This window comes from Dendrobates tinctorius, unplaced genomic scaffold (genome assembly GCF_039654945.1).
Source record: "Dendrobates tinctorius isolate UK_male_01 unplaced genomic scaffold, ASM3965494v1 ptg000029l, whole genome shotgun sequence".
Classification (NCBI taxonomy): domain Eukaryota; kingdom Metazoa; phylum Chordata; class Amphibia; order Anura; family Dendrobatidae; genus Dendrobates; species Dendrobates tinctorius.
In genome coordinates this window covers 49,559,956-49,573,543 of record NW_027361697.1, presented here as the reverse complement: position 1 = coordinate 49,573,543, position 13,588 = coordinate 49,559,956, and the positions used below count along the sequence as shown (strand labels likewise).

The following is a 13,588-nucleotide window of genomic DNA, read 5'->3' as shown; positions in this document are numbered from 1 at the left end:
ATATATATACAGTGGGGGAAATATGTATTTGATCCCTTGCTGATTTTGTAAGCTTTCCCACTGACAAAGACATGATCAGTCTATAATTTTAAGGTAAGGTTAATTTTAACATTGAGAGATCGAATTTCAAAAATAAAATCCAGAAAATCACATTGTATAAATTATATATATTTATTTGCATTTTGCAGTGAGAAATAAGCAGGTGACACGAGAAGTCTCTGAAGCGATCCCAGATGGAATAGAAGAAATGTCTCTTGAATAAAATGGCAGTTCCTGGCTTTTCCCGGCACGGGCTTTCAGTCCTGGTACACGGTGTTGCACGGGGAGTAGAAGATGTAAAAACAAGTGGGCCACAAAGTTTCGGAGAGGAGGCCGCCGAAGGGCCCACGTAGTCAGCGAGTTGCGCGTGGTCTGTTTGGTAACGATTGTTAGGCACTGCGAAGGGTGCTGTCAAGTCAGAGTTCTCAGGTATGGAAGTCTGCCAGAAGCTCGGCTCTCTCTCAACCCAGGCTGTGCCCATAGAGGTGGTTAAGCTGCGGCATAGGCCTGCTGATTGGCAGGGAACCGTGGCGACGGAGTCAACCTTCTCCTTGTGTTTTTTCTGTCTCCCCACCAGAAGTTCCCCTTTTGCGCGCTCAGCTCCTTTTATCCCTACCCCGCCACCTGCAGTCAGGTGCAAAGATCTGCTCTGGTCAGAAAGTGCTTCACCCCTCAACAATGGTCACAGCCCGTATGGTTCCAGCCCAGACCCACAAGAAGCTGCCCTAGCCTGGTCCATCTCCCTACATCCTCACATGGCCTCAACAGACCTCACAGGGCTCGGATCAATGTTATTCTATGGAGCAGTTCAGATAACACCATTCTCTTCGGTACTTTGGATGAGACTCGCTTTCTCAAGCCTATGGGTGTGCAAAAAATCAGTACATTATGTTTTCCATCCAATTTTTAAGGACACATTGGTCTTGTAAAGATTATTTACTGCTGAATTATAACACAGAAGCCAAACGGATGGAAAAAAGTCCGCACAGACAACGTAAGGATAATATACAGGGATATGACAAAAAGGATAAAAATAATAACTTAAAACAATTAATAAGAAATTTACTAGAAAGGTTAATGGTATTATCATAGAATTCTTAAATTCTGGACAGGATATTCAAGATGCGGATAATTCCGCACTCCTCCAAAATCAGGCAAGGGAACCACTGGGTTCAGAAGAGTTGCATACTTCATTCAGGCCTATAAAACTACGTGTTTCGTGGACGTCCTGGCTATGGCTATGTACCTGAGGAAGTGGACAGGACGTCCACGAAACGCATAGTTTTATAGCCCTGAATAAAGTATGGAACTCTTCTGAACCCAGTGGTTCCCTTGTCTGATTTTGGAGGAGCGCTGAATTATCCGCATCTTGAACATCCTGTCCAGAATTTCTTGAAGATCCGTCGTGGGTCCGGTGCACTCTGCAGCCCTCCTGACAAATTCATTATATGTATTGTGCATACTCACAACATTCAAAGGTGAGAATTCTACCTTATAATCCACTAACTGTTTATTGGGTAACTGCGCTATTGTGCCCCTTTCTTTATCGTTCATAGAATTCTTAGACATTTCAGTCTCTATAATTAACAATGAAATCATCACTAAAAACTACAGAAAACTAATCTTTCTTTGCAGTAAGAAAGTGCCCATCCTCCACATGTAAAAAATACAATTCATACAGTCAGAGGCGCAGCTAGGATTTTGGTTCAGGGGGGACGAAACTTCTGAGTGGACCCCTAACCAGAGAACCTCAGCAGATGACCACGCTGTTGCCAAAAATAATCTATACATAAAAAGACCAGTATTGATATTACCGCCATATGGTCAGTGGGAAATAATACCAGTCCTACAGAACATATAATAGATTACAGCAGAGTTACAGATAATGACATACCACTGACGTTATTTCTGATGGAACCGTTCACTTTTCACGTCTTTTCCATCTGGCCCAGACCGACATGACAACTCCTACAGCCAGGACTCGGCTGCAGAGAATACAACAAAGACACATTTCACTTCTCATATTTTCAGCACTGTCACCAATTGGACTATTCCCAACCTGCACAAACTGCTCATCCTGCTGATACCCCAATACTGAGCCGCTGCTGCCGTATGTGCCCCTATTACTGCACCTGATACCCCAATACTGAGCCGCTGCTGTCGTATGTGTCCCTATTACTACACCTGATACCCCAATACTGAGCCGCTGCTGCCGTAGGTGTCCCTATTACTGCACCTGATACCCCAATACTGAGCCGCTGCTGTCGTATGTGTCCCCTATTACTGCACCTGATACCCCAATGCTGAGCCGCTGCTGCCGTATATGTCCCTATTACTGCCCCTGATACCCCAATACTGAGCCGCTGCTGCCGTATGTTTCCCTATTACTGCACCTGATACCCCAATGCTGAGCTGCTGCTTCTGTATGTGTCCCTATTACTGCACCTGATACCCCAATACTGAGCCGCTGCTGACATATGTGTCCCTATTACTGCACCTGATACCCCATTACTGAGCTGCTGCTGCTGTATGTGTCCCTATTACTGCACCTGATACCCCAATACTGAGCTGCTGCTGCCGTATGTGTCCCTATTACTGCACCTATTGTGTGGTTCTGTGTGACCTTTAAATTCTAAAGCAACTCTCTAGAAAATAGTAATGTCGGGTGCAAGTGCCCTAGAAAATAGGGCCCACACTTTGGTCCCTAGAATTTAATATTGCCCTGTGTGTGCCCCTTTGACAGTCACAGTAACCCAAGTTCCCCTGTAACACAAAGTGCCCACTTCACATTTAATAATGTCCCAAGTCTCCCCCTTGTACAGCTCCTCTATACACAGTATAATGCCCCCTCACTGTATATATACTGACCCCTTAATATCCCCAAACTACAGTCATGGCCAAAAGTATTGACACCCCTGCAATTCTGTCAGATAATACTCAGTTTCTTCCTGAAAATGATTGCAAACACAAATTCTTTGGTATTATTATCTTCATTTAATTTGTCTTAAATGAAAAAACACAAAAAGAATTGTCCTAAAGCCAAATTGGATATAATTCCACACCAAACATAACAAAGAGGGTGGACAAAAGTATTGGCACTGTTCGAAAAATCATGTGATGCTTCTCTAATTTGTGTAATTAACAGCACATGTAACTTACCTGTGGCACCTAACAGGTGTTGGCAATAACTAAATCACACTTGCAGCCAGTTGACATGGATTAAAGTTGACTCAACCTCTGTCCTGTGTCCTTGTGTGTACCACATTGAGCATGGAGAAAAGAAAGAAGACCAAAGAACTGTCTGAGGACTTGAGAAACCAAATTGTGAGGAAGCATGAGCAATCTCAAGGCTACAAGTCCATCTCCAAAGACCTGAATGTTCCTGTGTCTACCGTGCGCAGTGTCATCAAGAAGTTTAAAGCCCATGGCACTGTGGCTAACCTCTCTAGATGTGGCCGGAAAAGAAAAATTGACAAGAGATTTCAATGCAAGATTGTGCGGATGTTGGATAAAGAACCTCCACTAACATCCAAACAAGTTCAAGCTGCCCTGCAGTCCAAGGGTACAACGGTGTTAACCCGTACTATCCGTCGGCATCTGAATGAAAAGGGACTGTATGGTAGGAGACCCAGGAAGACTCCACTTCTTACCCCGAGACATAAAAAAGCCAGGCTGGAGTTTGCCAAAACTTACCTGAAAAAGCCTAAAACATTTTGGAAGAATGTTCTCTGGTCAGATGAGACAAAAGTAGAGCTTTTAGGGCAAAAGCATCAACATAGAGTTTACAGGAGAAAAAAGAGGCATTCAAAGAAAAGTACACGGTCCCTACAGTCAAACATGGCGGAGGTTCCCTGATGTTTTGGGGTTGCTTTGCTGCCTCTGGCACTGGACTGCTTGACCGTGTGCTTAGCATTATGAAGTCAGAAGACTACCAACAAATTTTGCAGCATAATATAGGGCCCAGTGTAAGAAAGCTGGGTCTACCTCAGAGGTCATGGGTCTTCCAGCAGGACAATAACCCAAAACACACTTCAAAAAGCACTAGAAAATGGTTTGAGAGAAAGCACTGGAGACTTCTAAGGTGGCCAGCAATGAGTCCAGACCTGAATCCCATAGAACACCTGTGGAGAGATCTAAAAATGGCAGTTTGGAGAAGGCACCCTTCAAATATCAGGGACCTGGAGTAGTTTGCCAAAGAAGAATGGTCTAAAATTCCAGCAGAGCATTGTAAGAAACTCATTGATGGTTACCGGAAGCAGTTGGTCGCAGTTATTTTGGCTAAAGGTTGTGCAACCAAGTATTAGGCTGAGGGTGCCAATACTTTTGTCCGGCCCATTTTTGAAGTTTTGTGTAAAATGATCAATGTTTTGCTTTTTGCTTCATTCTCTTTTGTGTTTTTTCATTTAAGACAAATTAAATGAAGATAATAATACCAAAGAATTTGTGTTTGCAATCATTTTCAGGAAGAAACTGAATATTATCTGACAGAATTGCAGGGGTGTCAATACTTTTGGCCATAACTGTATTTAATGGCTCCAACACTGTATGATGGCCCCGTCACTATAATCCCCACACTGTATGATGGCCACCTAGACAGCATCCATATCATAATACACCAGATAGTCCTCAATATAGTATAATGCACTCCCCATAGGCAGAGTGTATAGTATAATGCACTCCCCATAGGCAGCCTCTATATTATAATGCACTCCCCATAGGCAGATTCTATATTATAATGCACCCCCATAGGCAGCCTATTATAATGCACCCCCATAGGCAGGCTATTATAATGCACCCCCATAGGCAGCATATTATAATGCACTCCCCATAGGCAGTCTATTATAATCAACTCCTCATAGGCAATGTATAGCACAAAAACCCATAAAAGTAAAAAAACGGCACAACTCACTACAATAATTAGCCACATAAGAAAAAAACAGTATAACATGCCAGTAAAATTAATTCTACTTTATTCAATGAATTTGTAATAAAAATAGTACACAAAACATCAATTCACAATTTCAAGGTCACTACTGAAACATCATAGGAGTCAACAACGCCATAAGCCCTACCTACTTGTTATGCAAATCAGTGCATGTAATATTTCACAGACATAGCCAAAGAAAATTCCACATTGGCTTAGTATTGGCTGTCAGTATAAGACTACTATTGTGTTGCCTAAAAATGGCTGCTGTGATGATAAAAATATTGTTAAAAGCACTTGCATAAGTATGTGGTCTGCTTATGCGGTCTGCTTAGGCGAACCTCCTGACGAAGAAATGAAACGCGCGTTGGGGCGCTTGTGGAGGACTGCATAAACAGACCACATACATATGTAAGTGCTTTTTTTTATACTAGATCATCTAATTATGTCAAACTTAGTCCTGCAGCAGCCGATGACATCATCGCTTACACTCTGGCTGATGATGTCATAATGGCGATGATGTCACAATACTAGGTGATTGTTAGGTTAAAGATTCCGATGTCACTTTTCTTACTTTACCTTCAGCTTTTGGAGAGTGAAGACGACTTTTGCGCACTTAGCAAATTCATTATTATTGATATTAACTTATCATGGGACGAAAAAGGAAGTGTGGTGAAAAGAATAAGAGACGTGCTAAAAAAAGATGCACGGAAGAGAGTTTTTCCCAGAGAGGAGTAACTTCTCAGGACATTGTACAGGACGTACCTGTTGAGAATACAGATGATCCCTGTACATCATCTTCTGGACATCCTCCAGAGAATAAGACCCTTAAAAAGGGGAAAAAAAGAGGGAACACATCTCCTGAGAAAGGAGATGAAACCCCAAATAAGAGAGGAAGAAGCTCTCACATCCATCAAGAGAGAGTTGAAAATCAAAGTTGTAGAGAACAACTTAAGAGAAAGAGGACATCTGACACTGATACCACCACAAAGAGAAGACGTGAGAGTGACAAATCCATCGATCAAGCTCCAGAAGGTAAAGTCTATAGTCATTTAGTCATTTATGTGTGTATGTGTGTATGTCCGGGATAGGAATCCGCACCGTCGCAGCTACAACCACAAAATTTGGCACAGTCACACGTCTGGACCCCGAGAGCGTCCTAAGCTATGTTGTGAGGCGAAATTTTAACCCCGCGCGTTCCAATTCACCAAACAATTTTGCCCCTATCTACATACTGGGGGAAAAAGTGTGTGCGTCAAGCCCCGCCCCTCATTGTGATGTTATAATGCCCCTATTTGCATACTGGGGAAGCAGTGTGTGCGTATGAAGCCCTGCCCCTCATTATGATGTCACAATGGTTGCCATGGCGACGCTGATGTCATCAAAGGTTGCAAGCCCTGCCGCCGCTCATTATGATGTCATAATGGTTGACTATGGAGTGGAGGATGTGTGATGAGTATATGGGCACCGGACTATGGGATGGAGGATATGTATGAAGGGTATATGGGAACGGGACTATGGGATGGTGGATATGTATATGGGCACGGGACTATGGGATGGAGGATGTGTGATGGGTATATGGGCACTGGACTATGGGATGGAGGATATGTTTGACGGGTATATGGGCACGGGACTATGGGATGGTGGATATGTATATGGGCTCGGGACTATGGGATGGAGGATGTGTGATGGGTATATGGGCACTGGACTATAGGATGGAGGATATGTATGACGGGTATATGGGCACGGGACTATGAGATGGCGGATATGTATGATGGGTATATGGGCATGGGACTATGAGATGAAGGATGTGTGATGGGTATATGGGCACTCGACTATGGGATGGAGGATATGTATGATGGGTATATGGGCACGGGCCTATGGGATCGTGGATATGTATGATGGGTATATGGGCACGGGACTATGGGATGGAGGATAATTATAATTTTCTATAACTAACCACATTTAGTTACTATGGCCGGGCAGCGCCGGGCACTTCAGCTAGTTTTATATAAAGTGTTCATTTATTTTACAAAATGTAACCTAATGACAAAATCTTGTCCCGTACATACTACCGTGTACATCAGAGCTTTCCACCTTCTATACTTAAGGCTCTCCAGCCAGAACATGGTGGTAACCAGGTTCCTCATGGTTCAAAGCTCATGATAGATTTTTAAAAAATTGCCAATTTATTGGAGCATTATATATGAGTGATTAATTGTTAGTTCTTATATCTGTTTTCTGTTCTAGGTGTAATCGGTGCTCAGACCACCAGCCCTTCAGAGCAAGTGACTGCCTGTTTTTCCCTGGAGAGTTTAATCTTTACCAGGAAGCTTGGAGAAGGCAGTTTTGGGAAGGTGATGCTGGCGACACATCAACCCAGCGGACTTCAGCTGGCGGTCAAGATGGTTAAGAAGAGAGAATTGTTGGAAAATGCTAAAGACACCGTCCGCATAGAGAGAGATGTCCTGGAAATCACTGAAGACAGTAGATTCTTCACACATGCCTATGGCACCTTCCAGACAGCGGTAAGAGACTCCTCACGTTCTAGGAATTCTCTCCTTTCTCCCCATCATGTCCATTTGCTTCCATCAGATTGCAAATTCAATCTTTGTCTGTAAATGAAGAGACCTGCTGCATGCTCTGTGTGTCTGTATGTCCTGGGCGCCATTACTGATGGCTATCATTAGAGGATTTTGACTTAGCTGTCACCCTGGACACCTCTCCAGCGTGTGCAGACACAAAGACATGTCTTCTAAACATACAGTATAGGTCCCAGAACCATAGTAAATGTTATCAGGATAGATAAAATCTGCATTATTTACCATCATCTTCCCTTCTCTCGCACAGGACTATGCATTTTATGCCATGGAATATCTGAGTGGTGGCGAGTTGACTGCATTTATCAATTCCAGAGCCCCACTGGATGTCTGCACGACCAGGTAAGAGAGCAGCCGCTCTGTGATATCTGTGGCCGCTGTCTCCCCTCATAGATATTAGTGGTTCAGTAGAACAATTAATGCTGATAGGATTTTTTTTTCTTCCTTATTAGGTTCCTTGCAGCAGAAATCTTGAGTGGAATAGAGTTTCTCCACAGTCGTGGGATTATTCACCGGTAATAAGTCATTTCTTGTTTTATACAAGGGAAAGATTTACTATGGGAAATAGTTAACTGTGCCAGAATTGTGGTGTTATTTAGCCAAAAATATGGTGAACATGATGTGTACCACATTTATGAAGTGTTTTAGACACTTTTAGGGCTCACTTGAAGAGGGGACAAGGCTTTTATGGAAATGGGAATAGTTTGATAGGAATCCATGTGGCTTACAATGTCACAACGTGCAACTAAACTGTAATCAGATTTTTGTGAAAAATTATTGGCTCTAAGTAATGAAAACAATAGTGGTGTAACATCAGACAAAAATCTCTGAAGTTGCTCCTAATTTGTCACACAGCCACTGTGATGATTTGGCGTGTTTTCAGAAAGCCTGGTATATGTCTACACAAGATAGGATTAGTGAATCTGTCCCCCAGTGTTTAGTGAGTGGTCCTGTGAAGCCCCCACAGCAACCCAAGCACGACATCTGATCTATATCTGACTCACAGAACTATTTTTCTTTCTTTTTTTAAGGGATTTAAAACCAGACAACATTCTTCTGGACGGTGATGGACACGCTAAGATTGCTGATTTCGGCCTTGCTGCTATGAATGTATTTGGTTCGCAGAAGATCAGAGTTTTTTTCGGCACTCCTGGCTATATGGCTCCTGAGGTGACTATGTGACTACTAATAACTCTTATTATACACCTGCAATTCTCACTTAATGTGTAGCTTGTGGAATCACAGATCTATCATCACATCAACCCACATTTACTAACGCTATCTAATAGATGTACTGTGTAAGGGCCCCCATACATATTAGACTTAAGTCAGCGAAACTGGCCAATATCAGAAGGATCAGCCTAGGGCAGCACGGTGGCTCAGTGGTTAGTACTACAGTCTTGCAATGCTGGGGTCTTGGGGTCAAATCCCACCAAAGACAATACCATGTTTGTGTGGGTTTCTCTGGTTTCCTCCCACATTCCAAAGACATACTGATAGGGAAAGTACTGTACGTAAAGCACTGCAGAATAAGATAGCGCTGTATAAGAAAAGCATAATAAATAAAAAAAAAAAACCAGTTTAATGTGTACTGAGGCTTCTCGATTTGAGAGGTAGCTATCAACTAAATGATCTTTTGGCCGACATGTCCTATGTATGGGGGCTTAGGTGTGGAAAAACACTACCAGTAAACATAGACCACGGTAGTTTTCTGTCTCCCAGGATGAACACTGTACTAACTTACTCTTCTAATCTTATATTTCCACAGATGATTCGTCGACAGCCCTTTAATTACACGGTCGACCTGTTTGCTTTTGGGATCATAGTCTTCCAAATGGCCACAGGATCTTACCCGTTTTACTCTGGTCAGTGTTCTCGAAGGATTGCCCGTTCAGTGAAATGTGATAAACCTTGCTATCCGCACAGCATGGATTCTCAGCTCAGGGATGTCATAGAGAGAGTGAGTAAAAAGACACTTCCACCTGGAGACATAGGAAGGATAGACGAGTCAGGAGATTTCATAATACACCGTACATTTCTTTACCACTGCGTTGGGTATTTCAGCTTTGTCCAATAGAAGGAATTGGGACAATGCTGGAGCCCCGGGACAGCCTCTCCTAAGTGTGCAGTGTTCTTATCTACAGGCCAGTTTATACAGTAAAGAGGCTGCGGTGCTCACCAAAACCTCTTCACACAGCTAATCATCAGCATTATTGGGTATCTGCCCCTAACTGATCGACTACTGATGGCCTATCCTGTACTATCCTATCCTGTACTACCCTGTCCTGTACCATCCTGTCCTGTACCATCCTATCCTGTTTCATCCTGTCCTGTACTATCCTATTCCGTACTATCATATTCTGAACTATCCTGTCCTCTATTATCCTGTCCTGTACCATCCTATCCTGTACCATCCTGTCCTGTACCATCCTGTCCTGTACTATCCTATCCCGTACTATCATATCCTGAACTATCCTGTCCTCTATTATCCTGCCCTGTACTATCCTATCCTGTACTATCCTGTCCTGTACTATCCTGTCCTGTACTATCCTGTCCTGTACCATCCTGTCCTGTACTATACTGTCCTGTACTATCCTGTCCTGTACCATCCTGTCCTGTACTATACTGTCCTGTACTATCCTGTCCTGTACTATCCAGTCCTGTACTATCCTGTCCTGTACCATCCTGTCCTGTACCATGCCGCCCTGTACCATCCTATCTCGCCCTGTATTATTCTATCCTGTCCCATATTATCCGATCCTATCATGTACTATTCTATCCTGTCCTATCCTATCCTATTTATTTCTAGCAATGGCTGTTTTAAGAAATTCATCTTTCTATAAGAAAATGAGCAAATAATTCTGCTACTGCTGTTTTTTTCTGAGATTATTTATAATATTACTTGTGATATAATAATTATTCTTATATATTTGCAGCTCTTGTGTAAATCATCAAAAAAGAGGCAGGTTGTTTGCAGCAATCTAAAAGGACATCCATTCTTCTCGCCCATAAACTGGGAGGAATTAGAGGCGGGAAGGTCCCGTCCACCATTCACAATGACACCTGTAAGTGCACAGCGTTATTTTATTACAATGTCACTTCCTCGCCTGTGTAATGTGATAATATGTGTAAGAAATACTCAACTAATGAGTAACAATTCTACAAAGTGTAGGGCAGAATGTGTTTATCCTCCCCGGCTGGTAAATGGGTGGAATTACAGAATGTGGCAGGATGGACTGGCTTTTACATATTTCTCAAAAGTGTAATTATTGTCCCCAATTCTTCAGAAGACCATTTAGTGACTAACTTGAATCTGTCAGGCTGCATTCACACTGTGCATTTTTTTCTACGAAAAAGAGCCATAATGCTCTGGACATTTGTTGGGGAAAAAACACAACAAAAATATGCAGTATTGTTGACAATGCGTCAAAAGAACCCAATGTGGTTGCAACATGTGAACACAGCTTTATGGTGCAGTTGTAGCAGATGTGGATACCGCAGATTGCCAGGCAGCACCAGGAGTTGACTTGTTCTCAAGCTGCAGGTGACGATGCATCATGGTGATTAGCGGTAATCGGCACACGGTTACCACGGCTCATCCACAATCTGTACAGGTGCCCTCGGGAGGGGACGGATATAATTAAATACTTAATGAATTAACCAGACTGATTCGTCTTTCTTCTATAGATCCCAGTTATAGAAACCAGCACACATATTGAATTACACCAAGTGATGTCTGACACTGAAGCTCAGAAACCACCTATAACACCGGAGGACCAGCAGCTGTTCTGTGACTTCTCCTACATCAGCAACAGGTGGAAGAGCATTGAAAGCCGCAGCCATGACAGCATTGGGAATATAACGCAGTCCCCTCCCCCAATACCTGACTGGCTCAGGAAGGGCAGTGAAAGCCGCAGCAATGACAGCATTGGAAATATAACGCAGTCCCCTCCCCCAATACCTGACGACTGGCTGAGGAAGAGCAGTGAAAGCCGCAGCAATGACAGCATTGGAAATATAATGCAGTCCCCTCCCCCAATACCTGACGACTGGCTGAGGAAGGGCAGTGAAAGCCGCAGCAATGACAGCAATGGGAATATAATGCAGTCGCCTCCCCCAATACCTGACGACTGGCTCAGGAAGGGCAGTGAAAGCCGCAGCAATGACAGCATTGGAAATATAATGCAGTCCCCTCCCCCAATACCTGACGACTGGCTGAGGAAGAGCAGTGAAAGCCGCAGCAATGACAGCATTGGAAATATAATGCAGTCCCCTCCCCCAATACCTGATGAGTGGCTGAGGAAGAGCAGTGAAAGCCGCAGCAATGACAGCATTGGGAATATAACGCAGTCCCCTCCCCCAATACCTGACGACTGGCTGAGGAAGAGCAGTGAAAGCCGCAGCAATGACAGCATTGGAAATATAATGCAGTCCCCTCCCCCAATACCTGACGACTGGCTGAGGAAGAGCAGTGAAAGCCGCAGCAATGACAGCATTGGGAATATAACGCAGTCCCCTCCCCCAATACCTGACGACTGGCTGAGGAAGAGCAGTGAAAGCCGCAGCAATGACAGCATTGGGAATATAACGCAGTCCCCTCTCCCAATACCTGACTGGCTCAGGAAGGCGTGGACCTGGTTGTGGTCTGAAGAAACAGGCAGGGTCTGTAGGAATCCCGCCCCTGCATTCTTCTATCATCTCTGTTGCATATCAGGGACCATAGTCTACTGCATTCTCATCTGGCTGGCAGGCTACTTGGAGAGGTAGGACCATCATACTACAGGACGGCACGGTGGCGCAGTGATTAGCACTGTTAGCGAGCAGCACTGTGGTCTTCGATGTAAATCTGGGACTCCATCTGCACAGAGTTTGTATGTTCTCACCGTGTCTGTGTGGTTTTTCTCCGGGTACTCCGGTTTCCTCCCACAACTCAAAACATACTGATCGGAGAAAAAAATAAAATTATTAATTATTGAACATCATCATCCTGTATCTCGTGCAATTCTGTATTTATTACCAGTGAGTGATCTATAGAAAGGTGGTAACACTGCACATTGTCATGAGTTTCATATATTACTACGTGTGCTATGAGGATTTTATTCAGCTGTATATGTACAGCGGATGTTGGTTGCCTTTTAACAGCAGAGGTTAAGTGACCTTATTCCTCAGCGCTGCTTTTTAATGGCCCTCAGAAATAAGTCAATAGCAACCCCATTGTTGGAAATTCTCGGGGGTTTCAGTTACTGGGGGTAGCTGAGACCCTGGAGAACACAATCAGGGATGTTTTTTACCGGTTTTCTGTCACATAATCACCGTTATTCACTGAATAACAGTGATCACATAAAAAAGTAAAGTTTGATTTAAAAATCGTTTTTCTTTCCTCTGCCATGTTCTAACATGTCAGATGAGAGAGAAATGATGTCCTTAGGCTCACCATAGCACCCTAGTACCAGCGACACCATTCGCTTCCTCCTCCTCTTCCTGAAGCAAAATGACTTCATTGCGAGGTGCACGTCAGTTAATGATCAGCCGGCGGCACCCAACAACATCAGAGATATTCTCTATTGGTCCCTGACTTTTGATAAATGTGATAGATCCTTTCAAAGTGATCAAAAGTCCAATATTTGTTATCCCCCTAGTAAGATTAAATTTGTTCATTTTTGTTTTAATTTTATAATTTTGATTTCTTTCTTTCTTTGCTTTTAGCCAGGGATTAGGGATAACTCCTTATGGTTGGGGTAGGGTTGGGTTTAGGGTTAGAGTTGGACTTAGCATTAGGGTTGGGCTTAGGGTTAGGATTTAAAGTTAGGGTTCATTCCAAGGTTTAAAAAAATTAAAAAAAAATAAAAATAAAAAATTAATACTGTTACAATAGGTCTACTATTGTTAGATTAGGTTAGTTTTTATTGTTACTCATTCATATAAAATAAAATGATGGCGGGCAGAATGGTTACCGAGGTGCAGCGGTACAACCCTGCTTTGCTTAGCATTAGGGTTAGGCTTAGGGTTAGAATTTAAAATTAGG

The 13,588-nt window shown here is 43.2% G+C and overlaps 1 protein-coding gene and 1 long non-coding RNA gene across 2 annotated transcripts in view; one reads left to right on the top strand and one right to left on the bottom strand.

Annotated features, from left to right (window-relative positions):
• RNPC3 (RNA binding region (RNP1, RRM) containing 3) overlaps window positions 1-13,588 on the top strand; it is a 538,973-nt gene that overhangs the window by 147,319 nt on the left and 378,066 nt on the right. The window lies entirely within an intron of this gene.
• Window positions 148-12,493, bottom strand: LOC141085989 (uncharacterized). The gene is made up of 4 exons (XR_012231457.1): window positions 12,173-12,493; window positions 9,416-9,545; window positions 1,934-2,024; window positions 148-899 (listed from the first exon to the last, which is right to left on the bottom strand). It is a non-coding gene; the product is annotated as an uncharacterized lncRNA (long non-coding RNA).